This window comes from Bubalus kerabau, chromosome 1 (assembly GCF_029407905.1).
Source record: "Bubalus kerabau isolate K-KA32 ecotype Philippines breed swamp buffalo chromosome 1, PCC_UOA_SB_1v2, whole genome shotgun sequence".
NCBI classification, from domain to species: Eukaryota; Metazoa; Chordata; class Mammalia; order Artiodactyla; family Bovidae; genus Bubalus; species Bubalus kerabau.
In genome coordinates, this window is record NC_073624.1 from 1,297,283 (window position 1) to 1,319,981 (window position 22,699).

General features: G+C 53.1%; 2 long non-coding RNA genes across 5 annotated transcripts; one reads left to right on the forward strand and one right to left on the reverse strand.

The window, feature by feature from the left end:
- Positions 1–4,897: 4,897 nt before the first annotated feature.
- LOC129637326 (uncharacterized) lies at positions 4,898–16,397 on the forward strand. The gene is made up of 6 exons (XR_008707439.1): positions 4,898–5,828; positions 7,199–8,886; positions 11,798–11,933; positions 12,069–12,775; positions 15,455–15,548; positions 16,209–16,397. It is a non-coding gene; the product is annotated as an uncharacterized LOC129637326 (long non-coding RNA).
- Positions 7,176–11,933, reverse strand: LOC129637234 (uncharacterized). Of its 4 annotated transcripts, XR_008707428.1 has the most exons (5): positions 11,159–11,581; positions 10,472–10,601; positions 8,874–9,114; positions 8,678–8,777; positions 7,176–8,531 (listed from the first exon to the last, which is right to left on the reverse strand). It is a non-coding gene; the product is annotated as an uncharacterized LOC129637234 (long non-coding RNA). The 4 variants fall into 4 exon arrangements; XR_008707413.1 differs by lacking the exon at positions 11,159–11,581 and adding an exon at positions 11,592–11,933 and having other exon boundaries at positions 7,176–8,777; XR_008707420.1 differs by having other exon boundaries at positions 7,176–8,777; positions 9,030–9,114; positions 11,159–11,580.
- Positions 16,398–22,699: the final 6,302 nt, after the last annotated feature.

Sequence of the window (22,699 nt, forward strand, 5' to 3'; positions counted from 1 at the left end):
CAACTCCCGGAGTTCACTGAGACTCACGTCCATCGAGTCAGGGATGCCGTCCAGCCATCTCATCCTCTGTTGTCCCCTTCTCCTCCTGCCCCCAATCCCTCCCAGCATCAGAGTCTTTTCCAATGAGTCAACTCTTCGCATGAGGTGGCCAAAGTACTGGAGTTTCAGCTTTAGCTTAACGCCATGTAAATAGAGACAAACATACCAAGTATGCCCTCTGACCATAAAGGAATTAAATTTTCAGTAGCAGAAAAGTAATAGGAATGTGTCTAAATGTTTGGAAACTGAATAACCCACTTCTAAATAATCTGTAGGTCAGGAGACAGCCCCAGTGGGAGTTTGAAGATATTTGAACTAAACAAATGTGAAAATGCGCCATATCACAATTTGTAGAATACAGCAGAAGGAGCTCTTACGAGGAGATTTACAGAATTAATCACTTACACTGAGAAGCTAATGAGTCTAATGTTAATGTTTTTACTTTAAGAAATTAGAAAAAATGAGCAAGGGAATCAAAAGCAATAAAATGAAAAAAATAATAAGGATAAGTGATATTTCAGTATTCTGGCAATAAACAACCGATATCCAAAATTAATAAAACAATGCCATTTACAATAGCTTAAAAATGAGATACTTAGGGGAAAAGCTAACAAAACATGTATAGAATCTTTGTGCAGAAAATTGCAAAATGCTGATGATAGTAATCAAAGAAGATCTAGCAGAGAGACATATCAAGTCAACAGAGTGAAAGTTTCAGAAAAGTGCCAGAGTTCCCCGAATTTATTTATGAATTTAAATTAAGTTAAAACTCCAGCACAGTTGTTTTGTAGACATAGAGAAGCTGATTGTAAAATTTACTTAGAAAGACAAAGGAACTTGAACTAGCCCAAACAAAAAAAATAAACTTGGCATTAAACTAACATATTGTTAAGACCAGCTTCAAGCCACAGTAATCAGGACCTTATATTCATGGAGAGATAAATACATGGATCAATGGGCCACCTGATATGAAGAGCCCACTCATTGGAAAAAGACTCTCATGCAGGAAGTGATTGAGGGCGAAAGGAGGAGGGGGTGGCAGAGGATGAAACGTTAGCTGGCATCACCAACTTAGGGGACATGAATTTGAACAGACTCTGAGAGACAGTGACGGACAGGAAAGCCCGGCACACTGGAGACCACAGGGTCACAGAGAGCAGGACACAGCTTAGCCACTGAACAACGAGACAGAGGCTCAGAACACAGAGCCCAGAAGGGCTTACCAGAGGGGGCCAGGTGATTTTTAACACGGTCACCAAGACAAGTCAGCGGAAGAGAATAGTCTTTCCAGAAAAGATGTTGGAAAATTGGATCTCCATTTACCAAAAAAGTCACCTTTGGCTTAAATCTCACTCTTATGCAAACGCTGACCCCAAATGAGCCTCAGTTCTAAATGTAATGTGTAAGCTACACACTTTTTGAAAGAAAGCATTGCAGAAAATCTTGTGACCTGGCTCCAAGAGCACAATACATAAATGGAAAAAAAAAAAAAAACCACTAAAAATTAGAAATGGTCAACTTAATATTTGTACTTACAGGAAGGAAAGTTATGACCAACCTAGAGAGCATATTGAAAAGCAGAGACATTACTTTGCCAACAAAGGTCCATCTAGTCAAGGCTATGTTTTTCCAGTGGTCATGTATGGATGTGAGAGTTCGACTATAAAGAAAGCTGAGTGGTGAAGAATTGATGCTTTTGAGTTGTGGTGCTGGAGAAGACTCTTGAGAGCCCCTTGGACTGCAAGGAGATCCAACCTGTGCATCCTAAGGGAAATCAGTCCTGGGTGTTCATTGGAAGGACTGACGTTGAAGCTGAAACTCCAATACTTTAGCCACCAGATGCAAAGAGCTGACTCATTTGGAAAGACCCAGATGCTGGGAAAGACTGAGGGTGGGAGGAGAAGGGGACGAAGGAGGATGAGATGGTTGGATGGCATCACCGAATCAATGGACATGGTTTGGGTGGACTCCGGGAGGTGGTGATGGACAGGGAGGCCTGGCGTGCTGTGATTCATGGGGTTGCAAAGAGTCGGACACGACTGAGCGACTGAACTGAACTGAACAAGTATTCACCCCAGAGAGACGGAACTCACCGTCTGTGTAAAGAGTGTGCACCAATGTTAAGGGCGACCCTATTCATAACCAAACACGGGAAAGGATGCAAACGTCTTTTGGCAGGAGCACCAGGATCCACACTGGATACAGCTGAGCGATAGGATAGCAGAGTGGAATATGACAGAATCCGGGCCATGGAATTGCCCTGTAGGAGAGGACTCGGTGTGAACAAACGGAACACAGACACACACACCAGGAGGTGGGGTCTCCGAGGGACCGTGTGGGTGAAAGGAACTACCTCGACAGGCCCCCCAAGCAGTGACTCTCTCTTCATGACATCCGGGTGGCAGACCCACGGGGCTGCAGGAGAGAGCAGGGCTGCCTCTTCAGGAGCCAGACGGGGTGTGACTGACCAGGGAATCCCGGGAGGGACACGGTGGGACGGAATTCCCTCCCGGTAGATGATTGGATCCAGACACGTGCTGAAACTCATGAGTGTCCACATGTGCCCTCTAAAGTCCATTGTACCATATGGGAACTTTAAAAAGAATAAAATAAAACAGAAGCACCAGCCCACAAACTGTTCTTAAAAAGTCTAAACGAATCGAAAGAGACAGCAAGCTCTCCATAGAATAGCTCAATATCATCTCATCATATAAATTATTAACTTAATTAAAATGTCAGTAAACCAAAACATGGGGCTTCCCAGGTAGCTCAGCAGTGAAGAACCTGCCTGAGATGTGGATTTAGGTTCAATTCCTGAGTTGGGATGATATCCTGGAGGAGGGCATGGCAACCCACTCCAGTGTTCTTGCCTGGAGAATCCCATGGACAGAGGAGCCTGGCGGGCTGCAGTACATGGGGTCGCAAAGAGTCAGACAGGACTGAAGGGACTTAGCACACACTCAAGCCAAAAAGTCATGTCGAAACTGAGAAATTTAAAAATAGAATAATAACTGAAGGAGTTTGAAGGAAATAAGACACAGAAATTAATGAACTTGAAAATGAAAATTAACGGAATCAAATGGAAGTTCTTCGAGCAGCTCATCAGGACTGCACATTTCCTCAAGACGGATGAAGACGGAAGGGCTGAACCACAGTGTACATTTAGGAGGGAAAAGCGATCGTAACTTCAGGAAGCAGCCAGGATTAAAAAGATAACAGTATGGATAATTTAGCACCAATAAATTTTAAAAATTAGGTGAAATAGATAAATTACAAGAAAGACAACAGATCTAATTGAAGCAGAGGAAAGAAAAAAAACATTAATTCTCACATTGCCATTTAGGGACACAGATGAAAAATTCCTCCATCAAAGAAAGCACGACACCCAACTTTTTAAAAGGCAAATCCTACCAAATTTTTGTGGAACAAAACACACGTTTTCCATCCCATACACAGTGCGCATTCACTAAATCATTTTAAGAGGCTTGTATGATCTTAATAGTAGATAAACTCTGATCTGAAACAAAAACATCATGAGAAAAGTATGAATGCGTCAAAGTCACCCATAAATACAGACACAACGGTCTTAGGGAACAAGGAGAATGCAACAGCGCATGAAAGAGGAAATGTTACCTACTAAACTGGGCTTATCCAGGGGTGCAAGAGAATGTTAGCTGTAGAAATCAGCCTCTGTATCTCTTCACATGAATAAATTAAAGGAGCAAAATGATACCTTTTCTCAATTGATTCAGTTAAACTGTCTGATAAAGGTAAATGTTTAAATACCAAAAGCATCTAATAATATTCAAAATTAAAGTACCAGCAATAATCTAAGAAAACACATATAAGATATTCTTGGAGAAAATTATAAAATCTCTGAAAAAATAAATGAGAGATAAAAATTGGGAAAGATAAACCATATACATAGACTGTGGGATATTATTATAAAAATATTGATTTCCCTGGAATTAAATTATAAAATAGATTCAGTTCCAGTGAAAATTCTGGCAAATTTTTCTATTCTTTCTTTTTCTTTTCTTTCTAAGGAGAAGAGTCCTGATCAATTGCTTTTAAATAGAACCAAATAGAGTCTAGAAACAGAACCTGTGTGCATTTCTTAATAAAAGGAAGAAATAGAAATGTCAGATATTTCAACAAATAATCCTGGTTATTCTCATCCCCCAAAAAAGTGGAGTTTGATCCCAATTCATACCATGTACAAAAATGAATTCTGTTTGAATTAAAGACCAAAATATCAAAGATAAACTAGGGCATTTTAGAAGTCAATACAGAGGAATAATTTTATGCCCTTGGGGTAGGAAAGTATTTCTTAAAACAGAAAAAGCAACAATGAAGAAGCAAGAGACCTAAGATTTTAATGCTGATGAAACAAAGCAGCCTCCAGCAGCTGACACCACAAAGTCAGGGAGGGAACAAGCAGCAAGGTGGCAGAAATCATTGCGAAACGCGGGCCTGGCGGTGCATCGGGGAGCAGAACACGAGACCCTCCCCTTGTCAGGAAGGAGAGAATAAAGTGGGCCAAACAGAGGGCAGGGAGAGCCTGGAAGATGCGTGCTTGCCCGAGACGACACTCAGCATTCTACGTAAGTGGGACAGTGCAGAGTTAAGTGAGACCCAACACACACGTGCACACACCCACCGGCGCACACACGCGTGCACACAACGGCACGTGGCCACGCACACCAGGAAGGCACCTGTGCGTGGCGCTCCCTGAGGCTGTTGGGAAGAGGGAGGCGTCAGCTCCCCGAGCCGGCCTGGCTTCACCTTGCGCCGGGATCACACATCTCCTGCAGGCCGGCAGGTCCGCTTCTCAGACTGGAGCATCTAGACTGTGCAGTGTTCACACGTAGAGCTAGAGACGCGTGTGAGAACGCACACAGCTGTGCTGTCCACGGCACCGAAGTCCGAGAGGATTTCACTGCTGCTGGCAGGACGCGGATGTCTCGCATGGAGCACACCCATAAACGTAACATCACGTTGTGCTGAAAATGAGTGAATTTCAGCTGCACACATCGATGTGTGTGTGAGAACGGATGGTTCTCAAAAGCAAGCTCTTGGAACAACAACAAAATAAGGCATAGAGTACATTCAGTATCGTTCCTTTTATAGAGAGTTCAAAACAAGGTAAAGCTAAATTATATGTTATTTACAGACGTGAGTCATGTGTGTCAAACACTCTTATCTCAAAAGCGAGATGATGAAGGCAACACTTAAGTTATATTTTATTTTTGTAAAGAGGCAGCAGCAGCTACGACCACTGAGGGCTTCGGAAGGTGTAAAGTCCTGGGAATGGTCTCTTTTCTGGGCCCGGAGGTGGCTGCGGTGTAATCAGACATCATGATTGGTGCTTAGCTCAGAACGGCCCTGAGCAGAGGCGGAGTCTCAGAGGAGGGGCTGTTCTGAGTCCTTGGGCTGGAGGAGGAGCGGGAGGGTGGTGAGGCTGCAGGGAGGGCGTGGGGCCGTGGGAAGAGGAGGATCCAGGGCCTGGACCACCCCCTGCGTTAACACCTCCACCGTGGTGGTCGTCCCAGCGCAAATGTAGCAAGACCCAGGTTTCCTGAGTTAAAACCGTGATGGTTTATTTAGACGCGCGAGGCGGGGTCAGATCAAGCCCCGTGGTCTGGCTGTCCTGGCGGGTGTGGAGCCTGGTCACTGCCTCGGCTGGACAGGCAGAGCCCCGGCCATCAGAGCTCCTGCGAGGGGCCCGGGGCAGGCGGGGTGCGGACGGCTGCAGGCCAGCGCCGAGTGCCGTGTCTGGAGCTTGGCAGGTACTTGTTGTCCTCACTGCCAGGGGAGAGGTGGGGGGCTGCTCCGGGTGGTGGGGGGTGGCCTCCCACACCCAGTCTCCCTCCGCAGCCCCTCCTGGAATCGCGTCTTGACAAGCGCGTGACAGCAGAGCTGCGCTGAGGGAGCTGCCCCGTGGGTCTCGCCAGGGGTGTGGGCCATTCTCCCATTCCCCGAGGTCTCTGGAGGCGGCAGGGAGATGGTCAGGAGGGTTCCCGGGGTCGCCTGGCTGGACCTGGCCGCAGAGGCAGAGCAGCGGGAGCAGGCTGGTCTAAGGACGGCCCGCTGGCTGCGCCTCAAGACGGAGGGGCCCAGGAGGCCCAGGGTGGGGGCCACAGGCCACCTGGGGGACGAGGGCTGCAGGTCTCATCCACGTGCCCGCGTCCTGGTCACTGGGGACTCGCGGGAGGGGCTGCAGAGCGGGTGTGCGCAGTCAGGAAGCCCAGGCGTGTGCATGCACACCTGTGTGGGCCTGTGCCCTGCCTGGACCCCCGCCTGCAGACGTGGGCTGGAGAGGCAGATACATCCTAAAAGTAAGAGTTGCAGTACCCGCACCCCGAGTGCTCACAGCCCTGTGAGACTCACCTCCCACAGCTCAGGACCTGGCCCCTGGTTCCACGAAATGTAGCCTCCAGGGGCCTGGGCCCCACCCAGGTCCCTGTGGGAAACCATTTTGGCAGATGTCTCACTCCAGTTCACCAAGTTATCTCGAAGCTGAGGAGCCCACCTCACCCTGATCACTCAGGACTGACTGGGACGAGGGGACAGAGACCCTGTCACCGGCCACTGGCTGTTTTCTCAGACGTGGATGGAGTGAGCATCTCTGGGTGGCCGAGGAGGGTCTCCCTGCAACAGGTGGCCTGAGACGCCTGGCAATCCTGGTTTAGTGCTTATGCAAGGGCAAACCTGCTTCCTTTCTCTAGAACCGATTTGGAGAGGTTTTCTGGGTTGGGGGAAGATTCTGATTTTTTAAAAAATAATATTTCCCCAACAAGCTGAGTGCCTGTGTGTGTGCCCGTGTGTAAGTGAGCGTGCATGTGAGGGCAGGTTAGGGGCACAGCAGCCACGCTGGCCCCGCACACCCTCCCTGGCCTTGAGCTTTGGTCACAGGAGGAGGGCGGCAGTTAAAGACTCAGGGCCTACGTGGGGAGCAGGTTTGCAGGGGAGGCCCAGCATGCCCAGAAGCTCCCAGAAGGTGAGCCAGGGAGAGACTCCAGCACCCTGATGCCTGTGCCAACCCTGGGCCTGCCCTGGCGCTCTCAGCAGTGAGTATTATTTAATGAACTCTTGAGAGCGTGCCCTCAAACAGTGCGTTTTATTGTGAACATCTCAGTGTTTGCTTATATTCATTCAGCTTCGAGTATTCAGTGCTTCAAGAAAAGCAATTTCAAAATAGATTGGAAAAAAAAAAAAGAGAGCCCTGATCCTGGGCCTGAGAGGATAAAAGGGAAGAAGGCCAAGGAAAGCAAGAATAAAGACCTCAGAAGCGGCTCTGAATTCACGGCTCTGTTTGTAGCAGCACTCAGGCTTTCGGGAGAAATTACCGCCTATTTCAAGCACACAAGAAGGAATCAAGAAAAACGCAACAGGTACGTCGGTGCTCACTGCCACGGGACGCCTTTGGTCATATTTGCTTCTGGTTCTCAGGAAGAGAGCTGTTTTTAGAGGAAACAAACTCCTGTGAAGCTGACTCGTGTTCTTTTGCTCTGAGCTTTATACTCCACCCCGTCTCTACAACTTTTATTATCTTTTAATGCTTCACTTTTTAAAATGGCTTCTTTGGGACTTCCTCTTGCGTTAGACGCCGCATGTGAGATCGGTCGCTTTAACCCTGTGCGCTGCGTCTCGCGCATCAGTAAGCAGTCCTTCGCTCACCCTTTCTTGCGTTGGTTCCCAGCTAATCTTGGTTGTCGTTGCTCAGTCGCTCAGTCGCGTCCGACTCTTTGCGACCCCAGGGACTGCAGCACGCCAGGCTCACTGTCTTTCATTATCTCCCAGAGTTTCTGCAGACTCATGATCGTTGAGCCGGTGATGCCATCCAACCATCTCATCCTCTGTCTCCCCTTCTCCTCCTGCCCTCAATCCCTCCCAGCATCAGGGTCTCTCCAATGAGTCAGCTCTTTGCATCAGGTGGCCAACGTACTGGGGCTTCAGCTTCAGCATCAGTCCTTCCAGTGAATATTCAGGGTTGATTTCCTTTAGGATGGACTGGTATTTTTGGCAGAAGCAATCCTGTTTGTGTGTCCGTGTGACTGTACTTTTAGATTAGTGGTCTTTAAATTTTTAGTTCTTCTTCCTCCGGAATGACTTCAAAAATCTATGAAATGTCTCCAAAGTTTTCAAGTCGAAATCCAGATTTGTTACTGTATGTCTAATGACGTAGAATGTAAACTATGATGCTGGATTTTGTTCACAGGCCACCTCAGAGACACTATGGTTTTGGTTCCAGACTGTTGCAATTAAGTGAATATTAAAATGAAGGGAGTCACATGAATTCTTTTGCTTCCCAGTGTATATAAAAGTTACATTTACACTATACTGTAGCCTATTAGGAATTTTGTAATAGCATTAAGGCTAAAAAAACCCTGTATATTCCTTAATTAAAAATACTTTGTTGCTGAAAAATTTAAGCGTCGTCTCACAGTGCAGGGTGGCCACAGGCCTTCAACTTATTAAAAAAGCAATATCTGTGAAGCACAAGAAAGCAAAGCCCAGTATAAAGAGGCGTGCCTGTGTGTACTCTGCGTGTGCTTTCTGAGAGCTGCGTCTGTCATTTGTGGGGTTTAAGGAAAACATCATAATTGGCGAGGGCAGTCATCATTCTCCAACTTACCTGGCAAATCAAACTAAGCTTATGTCAGAAGAATCTGACTTCAAGTCAGACTTTCAAGGCAAACTTTCTCCGTATGCATTCTGATTCTAAGACAGGTCGTCTGAAAGAGAGAAAGAAAGAGACGGAGACAGAACTTGGGGATGAAGATGGACACGGAGATGGAGGGGAGGAGACTGAAGTCTGCCATCTTTGTCACCTGGGGGACGTGGGTGAGTAAAGTGTTGGCACTTGAAAGATTTCTTCCCACCACTCTCAGAGGAATCCACCACAGCGAGGCTGGATGGTGCTTCCGTTCTGCTTCGTGAGGAAGCAGCTGCGGCAGGAAAGGAGGAGAGGAGGAGGGCGTCCTCACCAGGTGGCAGCTCGGCATCAGCGGGGACGGCAGATGCACGCACGGACGGCCAGGACCCCACGGACAGTGTGCTGAGGATCTGAGGCTGGAAGATGCATACGAAGGAAAAGTAAATAAGAAATGCAGAGGCCGGGAGGGAAGGGAGACCACTGTTCACATGACTGACTATCTAACAACCTTTAACGCAAGTGTTATCAAAACCCCAGCAAGATTTTTAATAGATATAAAGAATGTTATTTCAAAATGGATAAGAAAAGCCAAGGGACAACTAAAATAGCTAAAAACACTTGAAAAAGAAGAGGGAAGTGGAAGGAGTGAGGTGATCCGGCTTCAAGGCTGCACTCACAGTCATGAGACCGTGGTCCCCGCAGACAGACAGACGCGTAGTTAAGGGGACTGGACAGAAAACCTGGGAAGAGACCCATGAAGTGCACCCAGCTGATTCTTGACCAAGGCACAAAAGCAGTTCAAGAGGAAGGTTTATCTTTTAACAAGTGGTGCTGAAGCAGTGAATGACGGCTGCTGCTGCTAAGTCGCTTCCGTCGTGCCCAACTCTGTGTGACCCCAGAGACGGCAGCCCACCAGGCTCCCCCGTCCCTGGGATTCTCCAGGCAAGAGCACTGGACTGGGTTGCCATTTCCTTCTCCAATGCATGAAAGTGAAAAATGAAAGTGAAGTCACTCAGTCGTGTCCGACTCATAGTGACCCCATGGACTGCAGCCTACCAGGCTCCTCCATCCATGGGATTTTCCAGTCAAGAGTACTGGAGTGGGGTGCCATTCCCTTCTCTAAGTGAATGACTGCATACCCAAAATGAACTTGACCCAAACCACACGTTTTGTACAAAATTAACCTCGAATGAATGGCAACCCATTCCAGTGTTCTTGCCTGGAGAATCTCCATGAACAGAGGAGCCCGGTGGGCTATGGTCCATGGGAGTCACAAAGAGTCAAACACAAGTGAGAGCCTAAGCACACAGCAACCCAAAACGCATCATGGATTTACCAGTAAAGTATAAAACCGCAAAACTTTTGGGAAAAAGAAGATAAAGTATCTGGAACCTAGGACTAGCTTCCCAGGCAAACAAATTCTTTGATTGACACCAAAAATACAATCTATTAAAAAAAAATGACAAATCGGATGTCTTCAAGATTTACAATTTCACAACTTGAAACACCCTGTTAAGAGGATGAAACCATTAGTTACAGACTGGGAGAAAACATTTGTAAATCACATGCCTAACGAAGTACAAGCATCTAGAATATAAACAAACTCTTAAAGCTCAACACTAAGACACAAACACACCAATCATGTTAGAACACTGGCAAAGACATGAAGAGCCCTTTCACCAGAAAGGACGTACAGATGCCGAGTAAGTGCACGAAAGGGTTTCAACATCATGAACCAGAAGGGAAATGCAAGTTAAAACCACATTGAGATACCGGATCGGTCAGAATGGCCGAAGACTTCCAACGTGCTGTGCGGACGCCGAGAATCCCGGGCACGTGGCTGGTGTTAATTTAGGATGGTGCAGCCCCTCTGGGAAGCGGCGTGGCGGTCTCTGTTTCTTTCCTATTGAGGTTCAGTTGGTTTACAATATATTAATTTCAGGTGTACAGCATCACGATTCAAATATTTTATTGCTTATACTCCAGCCCCAGTGTCCACGCAGTTGAAGGAGCTCCCAAGCAGGGTTCCCACCAGTCTCCATGTCCCCCGGGGGAGCTGTCGCTGGCCCTGCCCTGGCCGCTCCGGGAGGCCCTGCAGGACCAGCAGGTGGGTCTGGGCCCCAGGTCTCATCAAATTACTGCTTCTGCCCTGGGTCCTGGAATGTGTAAGATTTGTGTGCATCCTTCAAGCATGGGGTCTCTATTTCCTACAACCTCAAGACTTTCTTGAAAGTAAACTCTGCTGGCTTCAGAGATAAACAGTCTGGAGGCTCAACTTCCCAGTGCGGGACCCCAGGGCCGAGGAGCCCAACGTGGATCTGAGACCCCTTGGTCAGAGGGGAGAACCTCTGTAATCGTGATTATTCTCGGGATTTGGGGTCGCTCACCCAGGGCTCTGGGATTTGACTCTACCCTGACTCCACCCCTCCTACCCGCCTTGGTGTGGTTCCTTCTTTATACCTTTAGTTATAGAAGATCAGTCCTGGTAGGTTCCAGTCTTTTTCATCAACAGTTGTTCTGTAAATAGTGTATTTGTGTGTGCCCATGAGAGGAGGTGAATTCAGCGTCTTTCTACTCCACCATCTTGGAAACTCAGCTTCATTAAAGAACTGAATGTACAATTATCCTAGGACCTCAAGATTGCATCCCTGGACATTTATCCCAGAGAAATAAAGACTTCACACCCAAACCTATGCACAAATGGTCACAGAAGCTCTATTTATATTTGCCAAAAGCTGAAGGCCACCCAAATGCCTCTCTATGCTTGTTGAGGTCACGAGCAAAGCTGAAGGTCTTTTGGGATCAAGCTGGAAGAGCAATCCAGACTTCCCTCACTCAGCCACTTCCCTGAACTCATCAAGATGGAAGTGAGAACACTTGGGTCCCATCTCACCTTGATAACACTGGCCACGAGCATTTGAGGGCGTCATAACCCCTCTGGGATCAGCTTCCTCGTCTGTAAAATGGTGTTGTGTGTGCGCTCAGCTGCTCAGGCACGTGTGACTCTGTGCAACCCACGGACTGTAGCCCACCAGGCTCCTCTGTCCATGGGATCTCCTGGGCAGAAATACTGGAGTGTGTTGTCATTTCCTCCTCCAGGGGATCTTCCGGAGCCAGGGATCAAACCTGCGTCTCATTCGCCTCCTGCTTTGGCAGTGAGCTTCTTTACTGCTGAGCCATCGGGAAGCCCCAGGTGGTGCTAATATGGCTTAAGTCTCAGAAGCGAAGATAACCGGTAAGCAAGGCTTTCGTGAACTTAGAAGGGCCCCGTGTCTGTAGCTTCCTTCCTCAGGGTGAGGACGATGCAATGGCTTGCAGGCCGGGTCACTGGACACGGTATGTGTCGCGTGAGGCTTCCTTGTCGTTTCAGAGCTTCTCTCCGCTCGTGCTCCTGACCCTCCGCTGGGCCGGAACTGTCACCATGTCAGACCTGCCAGCCCAGCTGCTGCTTGACCTTTGTTAAAAATCTTCAGAGCCTACCTTGACCTTCTCTCAGCTGTCGTCCGCCCATCTAATCTATCGGAAAATTCAGGTCAACTCTGCCTTCAACATACATCAAGGTCCGGGCTGTTTCTCACTCTTTCTGTCACTGCACGCCACCTGGAGCCCCGTCGTTCTTGTCTGGAGTGTCGTGGGCCTCCTGACTGCTGTCCACAGCCCCTCCCTTGAGACCGTGTGACCCTCAGCGTTTTGCTCCCTGTAACAGCAGAAACAGTCCCCCTTCCAGGTCCCAAAGCTCCCCACCTGCCCACAGGAGGTACCCTGGCTCTGTTGAGTGGAGCCCTGGGGGGTGTCAGCTGGCCTCTGTGAATAGAACATTCCGGGTGGACCAGCCTCTTTTCAGAACAAGCAACATCTGTGTTCCTTGAGGCCAGATTGATGGTCTAACTTCACCCCGCCTCATTCCCATGTCCGGGCTGTTAGTCTGGATTTACAGAGCGGTGAGGAGGTGTCCAGAGACGTTTGCAGGTGGCAGCCGGGAGGGTGGAGACGTCCCACCCCCATGTCTCACCCACAGCGTGGTGGGGCTGAGGGTGCCCTGGGGTGGACCAAGGATGGACCGGCGTGGACGCCCGGGTGAGCGCAGACCGGAGGGGCGGGGGGCTCAGTTAGCTCGTCTGCTCCATTGTGTCCAACTCTGCATCCCCAAACCTGAGGGGCAGGGGGGTGGACCGGGATAACGGCCGTCTTCCTGCAGCTGCCAGCCTGGGGCCTGCCTGGGTGGGGAGCAGCCGGACTCCAGCAGGAAGCAGGGGCCAGGAAGGGTCACCGGAGTGACTTCGTGATTCAGCCGGAGCCTCACCGCAGGCGCTCCAACCTGGCCTGAACTGACTCTTCAGGGGACTGAGCAGCAGGGCCCTCTAGACCCAGGTCAGGGGGCGGCTGCACCATCTCCTGGGGCGGTCCTCAGCCTGGCCCTGCCCAGCAGCTGCCCTGTGTCCCTCCATGGGCAGCTCTCTCTGCTGTCAGAGCCAGGCTTCCCACAGACGAGTCACAACATGACGGGTCATCCCCCTGAAGTCACACTGGGGCCAGGCCTCAGGGGTGCTGGCTGAGCTGCAGCTGGGCCCCCTGATCCCGTGTTCCTACAGCCAGAATGCATGGTCCCAGGGCACCTGCCGAGTCTTAGCAGGGCTTCCCCGCCAGCCGGGCTCGCTCTTCACAGGTGGCACGTCTGCCTGGAGCTCCCAGGGCCGAGAGGATGGGCAGGTGCCGCCCGCCACCTGCGTCTCACCTGAGATGCTGAGGCTCTAAAGCGCCCAGCTGATGACACCCCATTTCTGATGCTGATGACATGTCCTGCTGGGGTGCGGTGTGGAGGCAGGCAGGACAGACCCCCAAACTGCCCGAGGCAAATGGGGCTCAGCGTGTGGCAGGTTAGAGAAGCTTGGTCACCTGGATCCCAGCCTGTCCATGTGTGTGCGTGCACACACATGTCACACACACACATGTGAGCACTCCCAGACATTCACACTACAGGCACTCAGCCGTGTGCAGGCAGACTCACACTCACAGGGCACAAAGCTTGCATTCCGAAGAAGGCGGCGCCAGATGGAGGAGGGAGAGGAAAGGAGGTGGGTCCCCGAGAGGCCCCAGGACACCGGACACTAGAGGACAGAGGGACTGAAGTCAAGGAAACTACTTGGGCCCAGACTCACAGAAAACAGAGCTGTGAGGCAGATGCGTTCCTGCAGGGGCCGGAGCCCCAGGACATGGCGAGGAGGGGCCTAATCACTCCACGCAGGGAGCACCTCCTAATGGTCACTGTCCCAAGCGGCCGGTGTCCTGCCACTGGACTTGGGGGTGCCGGACATGGGGGGCCCTGGACTCAGGGAGAGTGCGAGCTGGATGCTGGGGGTGGGCTGCAGTCTCTGTGTTTGGTCCAGACGGCAGGTGCCGGGGGTTAAGGGGGCTGCAGCTCACATCGCCCACCAGCAGTCTTGCAGCAGGCCAGGGAGGACGCGCGGCGCTCTGTCCCCGGTGATTGTCCTTGTCCTGCGCTCATGCAGTATGCATGCGGCTCGGGCCCGCCACTTAGCAGGCATTTGAGAAGCCGATTGAAAAATCCACTTGTGCGGCTTTTCTGTGAATCTTCATTTTCCCCTTTGCTCGTGGGGGCCCCTGGGGGCAGAGAGTCTGCATTGATTATGGGCGTCTGGGCTCGGGGGACGGTTTCAAGGTCAGGCGAGCCTGCCCACCGCCCATCTCCCCGGGATCGTCACGAGAGTCAATCTCCGGCCTCAGATCCCCACTTGGGAGCTCTCTCAAGCATGAACTATCAAATTATTGTCAATTCCGGCTGATTTTCTAACAGACAATGGGAAAAATTTGCCATCGACTTCATATGTGACTTTTACCCACTTTCTTATTTATTCAGAAATAACAGGGAAAGGTCACGAGCCTGGCACATGCAGTTAGCTCTTTGCTGTTTATTGAGTTTTTATGCTTCGTTTAAAACTGAATTACTGGGGCATCAAGTGAAAATGCATTTATGCCCTTCAGAAAACTCTGTACACAAAAATTAAATTGTATTCTGAGAAGCAGAGAGGGCTGTCTGGGAAGCTCAGAGCGGTAGATTAGGAGATCAGCGTCTGGGAGGGCACGTTCTAATTGTCCACCTGGTCACCATGCCTTTGCAGTCATCTCCTCCTCTTTACCCCCTTCCGGCGGCCTGTCCCCCAGGAGCCCCACTTAGAGGGGTTGCGAGGCTGGACACTAATTAAGGGTTAGGCGGGAAGGCCACAGCAGAGCCCCAGAGCAGTTCTCAGGTTCACTGGACGCTGGACTGTCAGCCCGGGCCCGCCCACGAGTCCCCTTCTGTGGGCTGACAAGTGGGTGTCTCTGGGAGCAGGCAGCCCAGAGGCGACCCTGGTGATGCCAGCTGAACCGGGAAACCTGGGGTGAAGACGGGCTCCCAGGGGAACCTGGCTCTGGGCAAGGGGTCAGCCAGGGCTGATCTGCAGGGAGGCCAAGGAAAGAGATTTCCCCCCAAGCTGGTGTTTGGGAGGAGAGATCAACTTCTGACAGCCTCTGAAAGTGAGAGAGGAGACAGTCCCTCCCACCGAGGGGGTCAGGGTGTAGACTGTGTGTGTGTCTCCGCCCCGCCCCGGCCCCCAGCCCCGGGCAGCCAGCTCCCTCTGGCCCTGATAGGGAGGGGCCAGCAGGAGCCCCGGGGTGTCCTGGCTGCCTCAGCCTGGCTGGAAGGATGCTGACTCAGGCTCGTCATCACATCGTCAACTCTGCTTCTGTTTCCAGAGCCCCGAATGCAGACACCCGAGCTCCTGGAGACCAGAGCCCATCTCCAGAGTGGACGAGTCCCCTCTATGGGTGACTGGGCCCCACTGTCCTGGTGCGTGTTTGCAGCACCATCCCTGGTTCTTTGTGCGAAACGTTAAGAAATGTGAGGAAAGTTAACGCCCAAACAGGTCCACCCCATCTGCATGCCTCGTCCTCCTCGGTCAGCTAGAAGGGACCTCAAAGACACACCCGGCCAGACGGTGCGACTTTAGTTTTCCTTCCAGGAAAGCTTACTCTCTCCCAATAATAGGGTGCCTCTGAAGCTGAAGCACTTTTCCAGCCAGGGCGAGGCTATAGCTCCAAGGTTATAAGGGTGTTGCGCGTAAGGGCGGGAAGCGACCTGCTGCTAATGAACCGTTTCGGCTCTGAGACGCTGGCTCCCTCTCGGGCTTCAGTCCATGGAGCACGCTCTGTCCCTGGCTGGGGAATAACAGGTCCCAGTCTGGCCTTTCCAAGGAGCTGTGACTCGAGGTGGTTGGGCCATGTCTGCCCTGCGCTCATGCCCTGGAGCAGAGACTGGCTTGTGTGAGATGCTTGGTCCCCGGCTCCTCAGAGGCTGATGGGGTGACGAGTTATCCCCCTTCACTGCGGGCAGAATCCCATTTAATCCTGGGATCGTGATAGCTAACTAGACATTCAAGACAGCCAGCCCCCTTTCAGACAGGGAAGCAGTTATTCACACACATATAACTCTGGTTCATGCTGTGCACAGAGCAAGTTCATCAGGAAAATGTAGGACAATTGTGGATGTTGCTGCTGGCGACGATGGGGACGAAGGTGATGTTGACGAGGAGGAGGAGGACTTCATTTCTGCCATCTTGGATTCCACTGGTGGGAAGATGAGTCCCTGAGTCCATCACTTCATGCCCATTCAGACATTATTAAAACCGGCTTTGCTTCTCTTGGGCTTCCCTGGTGGCTCAGCACGTTAAGAATCCACCTGCAACGTGGGAGACCTGGGTTCTCTCCCTGGGTCGGGAAGATCCCCTGGAGAAGGGAACGGCTTCTCACTCCAGTATTCTGGCCTGGAGAATTCCATGGACTGTGTAGTCCATGGGGTCACAAAGAGTCAGATACGACTGAGCGGCTTCACTCGCTTCCCCTGAGAACATTCAGATACACTAGGCTGTGGCCTTGACACTCATCTAGTTTGTTTAGATTGAAAAATGAGTCCATATCATCTGATGTCAAACCAGACAAAGATAGTACAAAAAATAAGAAAGAATACTAAAGACCAATGTGTCTCGTGAACTTGGGTGTAAGTCTCCCACAAACACCAGCAAATTGAATCCAGTGGTTTCTAAGGAGCATGATGCACTCTGACCAAGCAGGCTTTATTCCCGGGATGCAAGGCTGGTTCGATATTCAAAAATCAATCCGTGTAATCCCCACAAGGCAGACTGAAGAAGAAAAATCATAGGAGCACATCAATTGCTACATAATTGCATTTGACAAAATGTAACACCTGCTCAACTCATTCACCTTCTTCCTTTTCCTCCCCTTCCCCTCCCCTCTTCTCCCCCACCCCTCCCCCTCTCCCCACCCCTCCTCTCCCCCGCCCCCTACCCCCTCCTCTCCCCCGCCCCCTCCCTCGTCCCCCAGCCCCCCAGCCTCTGGCGCCCTGACACCATCCGCACCTCCTGGGAGCCACAGGTGCCCTCCCCACCCTCTCCAAGTCCCATGGGCTCTTCCCCTCTCCCGGTGGAGGCTGTAAACCTCCCCTCTGCTCAGTCTTCCTGGGGGACTTCCTGCCATCCTGTAGTCAGGATAGCTTTCATCAGACATTTTCTGTCTTTCCTCTAGAATCTTACGTCCTTGAGGGCAGAGTCTGGGGGGGTTTTTGCTATGCATTCCCAGTGCTAGGAAGGTGCTGCACAGAGTGAGTGCCTCCTGCATACTTGAGGTCCGCAGGGATGGTCGCTGGCTTGTTTCCTTGATTTAGTCCACCCCACACGCCCAAAGAGCTTTCTCTTCTCTCTAAAGGTGTCAGAGCTTCAAAGCAGAAACGCTCCACCCTGCCGAGACTGTTGCTAGTGTATCTTAAGAGCGTCCTCCCATCAGGAGACGGCTTCTCCTGGAGGAGCTGGGCGTTCACTCCCTTGCGCTGTGCTGTGGATTTTAATTATGCGGCTTTAATTCGTGTGTCAGGGAGGAGAGGATGGGAGGGACTGGCAGGCACCGTTCTTCCGTCCTTTCAAAGAGCAGGAAACCTCCTCGCAGCCGACACTGCTCAACAGGGGTGAAGCTGGCAGGTACAGACTTGAAGCGGGAGGGGCTGCGGCTCCAGCCTGTTGATCCCCTTTGGCTCCTTGTCAGGCAGACGTGGCTGGAGCAAGATCAGGGCAGCGGCGACAGGGGCCTGGCCACCGCTTCGGGGACGGGGGACAGGCTGTGGACCCTGGGTGTCAGCGGGCCCTGCAGGCGGGATGCAGGCTGGCGGCCCCTCTTTGAACCCGCCCTCAGCAGACAGATGCCGGGGTGGAGGCGCCCGCATACCCCACCCTCCACCTTCTTGCCCTTCGTAGCCTGCCCAGCACTGACCCTCCGCACGCACCCAGGGTCCTGTCACCTTGCCGGGGTCCTCCCTGCAGTCATCCTCCTCACACAGGCCCGGGGATCTGCCCCATGTGTGTGGGGTCTGGGACCCCACTTGGCAGGAATGGGGAGGAACAAAGTTGGGGGACTCCTGCCCGCAGAGGATGGAGAGAAGTGAGGAGGCCGCTCACCCCACCTTGTGTGAAGCGCAGGGGGACTTGTGAGCGGGTCTGAACTGGGCTCCCATCACAGACTGCGGTGGGCACGTGGTGGCCTCGATACCAGGCCCCCTTCCCACTGCCCACCAGCTCGTCTGTGAGAGACCTCGCTGGTCGGGCCTCACCTGTGTGACCTCCTCACCGTGGCAGGTTTGGGGACCAAGTTCTTGCTCTCTCTCTGGGTGTAGGTCAAGAACTGTTATGTTATCCCAGAGCTGCTGCCAGAGAAGAAGAACCACGTACAGTGTTTTATGAAACGACTGAGCTGCTGGATCAAACCGATCCTGAAGCTCTTCACTTGGAATGTTTTGCTCTTCTTGGATGACACCTTCCTGATTGTTTCATTGGGATTTCAGTAACTTGGAAAGTCAAGTGCCCTTCTCATTAACACCAGGTTCTGGCCAGGAACCCGTGTTCCCTCCATGGCTGCCGTGGCCTCATCCTGGGATTCTACCACGATTGAGGAGAAGACCAATCTTCTACCAAGATTGAGTGTGTGAATTTCTCAGTCAGGTCCCAGCTCGCTGCACTGGAACCGTGTTTATTGATTCAAGGGTCACTTTACTGCAGGGCTAGGCTTCTGAGATGTTTCTTGTATATCTTGGTTTGTTGTTATTGTTTTTATTGGGTGATTAGATTTTATTAGCACTGCCCAAAGGAAACTGCTCCTTTCTGTCTTGTGAAGTGAGTGTCTCGTGAACATGTCCAGAGGCCGGGCTCTGGACGGGCCTCTCTTCTCAAATACTCCCTTGTCCAGGGTCAACTTTGACCCCCAGCACATGCAGGGCAATCAAGCTGATGTTTTCGCACATGTTTCAAGGGCTCCTGTTAAGGCAGGTTTTCTTCTTACATGTGTATTTTGCATTTGCTGTTTGGAGTCCGTTCTTTCCATCTCTGTGAGCAGCGCTGACCTTGAAGTCTGCCCCGGGCCCTCCTGTGACACAGTCTCGCCTTGGACATGGCTCTCTGTCTGGCGCCTGGCCTCCTGCCCCGTGTGCAGAGTGGGCAGAGGCGCCGTGGCCCCCAGGCCTCGAGGCCACCCCCATGTCCCCCATCCTGTCCCCCGCCTGCTCATCATCACATCACCGGCCAGGCTCCTGGGACACCATGGGTGGGAGGGAGCTGTCAGAGGTGGGCTTCGGCCTGGCTGGGGGACAGCGGCCACCGCCCTTCCTGTTTCAGCCCTGAGGCCTGGGCACTGCTCACTGTGGGATGGGGCAGGTCCCAAGGGCCCCTGTAAATGAGGCCGTGGGGATGGCTGGGGAGGGTCCTTGGGGCAGAGAAGGCTCACGCCCGCCCTGGAGGGTAGCTTCCACAGCGGCACCCTTGAGGACACAGTCCTGGCGTTTTCTGAGCCTCCACTCTGTCCCCGCACGCCTCCCGGCTGAGGCCCTGCTGGACGGAGCTGGGCTCCAAGCGGGGAAGGGCCGACCATGTGATTGCATGTCCAAAGGCAACACAGGGTCTGGGGAGAAAAGTAAAGCAGGAGCAGAGGAGGGGCTCTCCGTGAAGGATGGCCAGCGCTGTTCTGATGAGATGACCGGAGAGGAGCTGGGCTGGGTGGGGAGATGCTGGGGGGTGAGGGAGAGCCAAGCCCAGGAGGACTTCACGTCGCTTGGAAGCCCTGGAGGAGCCGCGGGGGATGCAGGGCTCAGGGAGGTGGGGCTCAGGGGTAAGCGGGAGACAGAGGGGTCGGGGTCCTGGGGCTGGACTGGGGGCAGCGGCTGGACACGGGTCAGCACGTGGTAGGTAGAGCTGGGAGGAGCTGAGCTCCAGGGGGAGTGGGCATGGGGCAAGAAGAAAAAATGCTGAGTTTCACCTGGATGATAGTCTCAGGGGACAGAAGGCAGCAACGGGGGCCCTGGGGGCGGGACATGGGGACACGGGGGTGGGATGGGGGGACGGGACACAGGACGGAGGTCCCTTCAATGGCAGGAGAGACCCAGAGCCTGTACACCGGGAGCCCCACGGAGCTGCTGTGGGATGATGTTTCTCTTTGTGTTTTCTGAGGATGTACATGAGTCTACATGGTTAAGATATTTCAAACCTGTTAAACGCAAAATAATTAGAAGCAGAAAGAGCCTGTATAACCATATTCTGAATTGAGGAAAGTAAGTCAGTGAAATACAGAAGCAAAGACAATTCTTCCAGGACATTTTTCTGTCTAATTCCTGCACCTGGGATTCTCAATGACCCAGTTTCTTGGAAAGAGGGATATGCGTGCATCTTAAACTTGCAGCCAGCCTGATGGAGCGTCCCCAGTGTCCCCAGGACTGGGGAGGTCTCTCTCCCACCCTGATTCTAGGAGAGGCCAGGTGAGAAAGAAGTTTGGGCCACTGTTTCCAGCTGGACCCACCTTGTTCTCTTCTGGGGAGGGTTGTGTCCTGGGGCCCGGGACTGCTCAGCTGCAGTCCAGGCCTTGGCGAGGTTGGGGGCCCGGGGCCACAGGCAGGAGGGCCAAGCAGACACAGCAGCTGCCCTGGGCGACGAGGAGGTCTGCGGCCCTGGAAGTTTTTGGGCCCAGCTGTGGGCCTGCCCGGGCTGGAGACTTTGTCAAGAGATGACTCAGCACCATTGCATGAAGACCCGGGATGCCCAGCTGTGGCCGCCCCCGCCCTGCCGCCTCCTCCAGGGACCCCTCCTGGCCTCTCCGGATTCCTGCACCCACCAGGTGGGTCAGACCGAGCCCTCAGCCCGGTGTGGCTTTGTGGTCAGGGCCGGGCTAGTGGCCAGCGCTCTCCCACCTGCGCTCAACTCCAAGGGGCAGCGGGGAAGGGGCTGCAGTCCCCTGTTGCACCCTCCCGTCCACGGCCGGGGCCCCTCTGCTGTGCTCTGCCCTCGGCTGCCCGCACTGCCCTCGGGACAGTCAGCTCCCCTCAGGGAGAAGCACTCCTGAGCACATGTGTGTGTCTTCTCTGCACCTGCACCCATGGAGCCCCGAGGACTCCGTCCTTCTGCACCTGTCCAGGGAGGCTGCCCCTCAGAGTCCTGGGTTGGGCAGGGGCTTGTCATCCTGACCCACCCGCCTCTTTCCACAGCTGTCCCCAACACACAGTGGCCAGAACGTGGTCACCTCCCTGGAATGGACCCCAGTTAGTCAGTCTTCACGCACATGAATTTCTAGAAGCTACTATTTCCCCACTTGCCAGAAACGAAACAACAAAAAGCAAACTAAATGGAAGCGATCACATGGGCTTCAGTCAGGCCATGTTTTCCAAGCCCGAAGCTCGGGGATGGTCCGGATGCTGGTCAGTGGCCGCTCAGGCGCCGGCTCCTCCCCCCAGGGCACGGGTTCCTCCCCTCGGGGCTCCAGCTTCTCCCCGTGGGGTGCGTCCTCGTCCATCTCACCTACAGGCCCTCCCCATCGGTGTCCTGGCCTTTCTCTGGGGGGACGGTGCCAAGACCACGGAGCCAGCTCCCGGATGGAAGGAGACAGACGTCCATCATGACTCAGGGTTGGGGCAGGGGGCTCGCAGTCCACCCGGCCTGCAGTGCCCACGTGTCCTCTGTACAAGGCTGCAAACTGGAGGTGCTGGCCTTGCAGGGTCCCCAGGCACCTCTGTACCTGGCCAGTTACAGACTTGGGCACAGTAGGGGCTGACTCCCGGACCCCCAAGCTATCTCCTCCAGGTGTGAGGGTGACTCCGGGACCCCCAAGGCCATGTCCTCCAGGTGGGGGTCCTGACTCCTGGACCCCACAGGCCATCTTCTTCAGGTGAGGGGGTGACTCCTGGACCCCCAGGTGGGGATCCTGACTCCTGGACCCCCAGGCCATCTCCTCTGGGTGGGGGGGCTGATTCCCTGGATCCCCCCAGGCCATGTCCTCCAGGTGCAGGGAGGGGTGACTCCTGGACCCCCAGGCCGTCTCCTCCAGGTTGGGGGGAGCTGTAGATGCAGGCAGATCCCAGAGCTGCTCCCCTGAGTTCTGCTGCCCCTCTCGAGGGCGCTGGATGACCAGAGGCTGCGGCGAGGCTGAGGCCAGGCCAGGGGCAGGAGGGCCTCTGGGGCTGGACCCGGCACCTGCGGGCCTGGCCCTCTCCGTTCAGTAGTAGGATGCCCGGCCAGCCTCACAGACGCAGGCGGAGGCGGTGCCCCACGAGTCTGCTGTCAGCTCTGCTGTGTGAGTGTGAGTGCCCGAGAGAAGTGGCGGAAGAAAGCTCTCTGGGCCCCGGCCGTCAGCTTATCTGTCAGAGGCTCAGCCCCCATGCCCGTGGTCCCTCGGCGTCTGCGGAACAAGGAGCAGAGCTGCCCGTGAGTCTGCCGGGGACGGGGCAGGGCTGTGTGTCCACGGAGTTCATTAGCACTGGGCCCTGTCTGCTCTGCCCAGCACGCCTCCTGCTCCACCAGGGTCGTGAGGGGCGGTCAGGGAGCAGAGATGATGACCACCTGGGCTCTCCGCCTCCCAGGCCTCTGCCAGCTGTCAGGCCATTAGCGAGACCTCCCTGGAGGT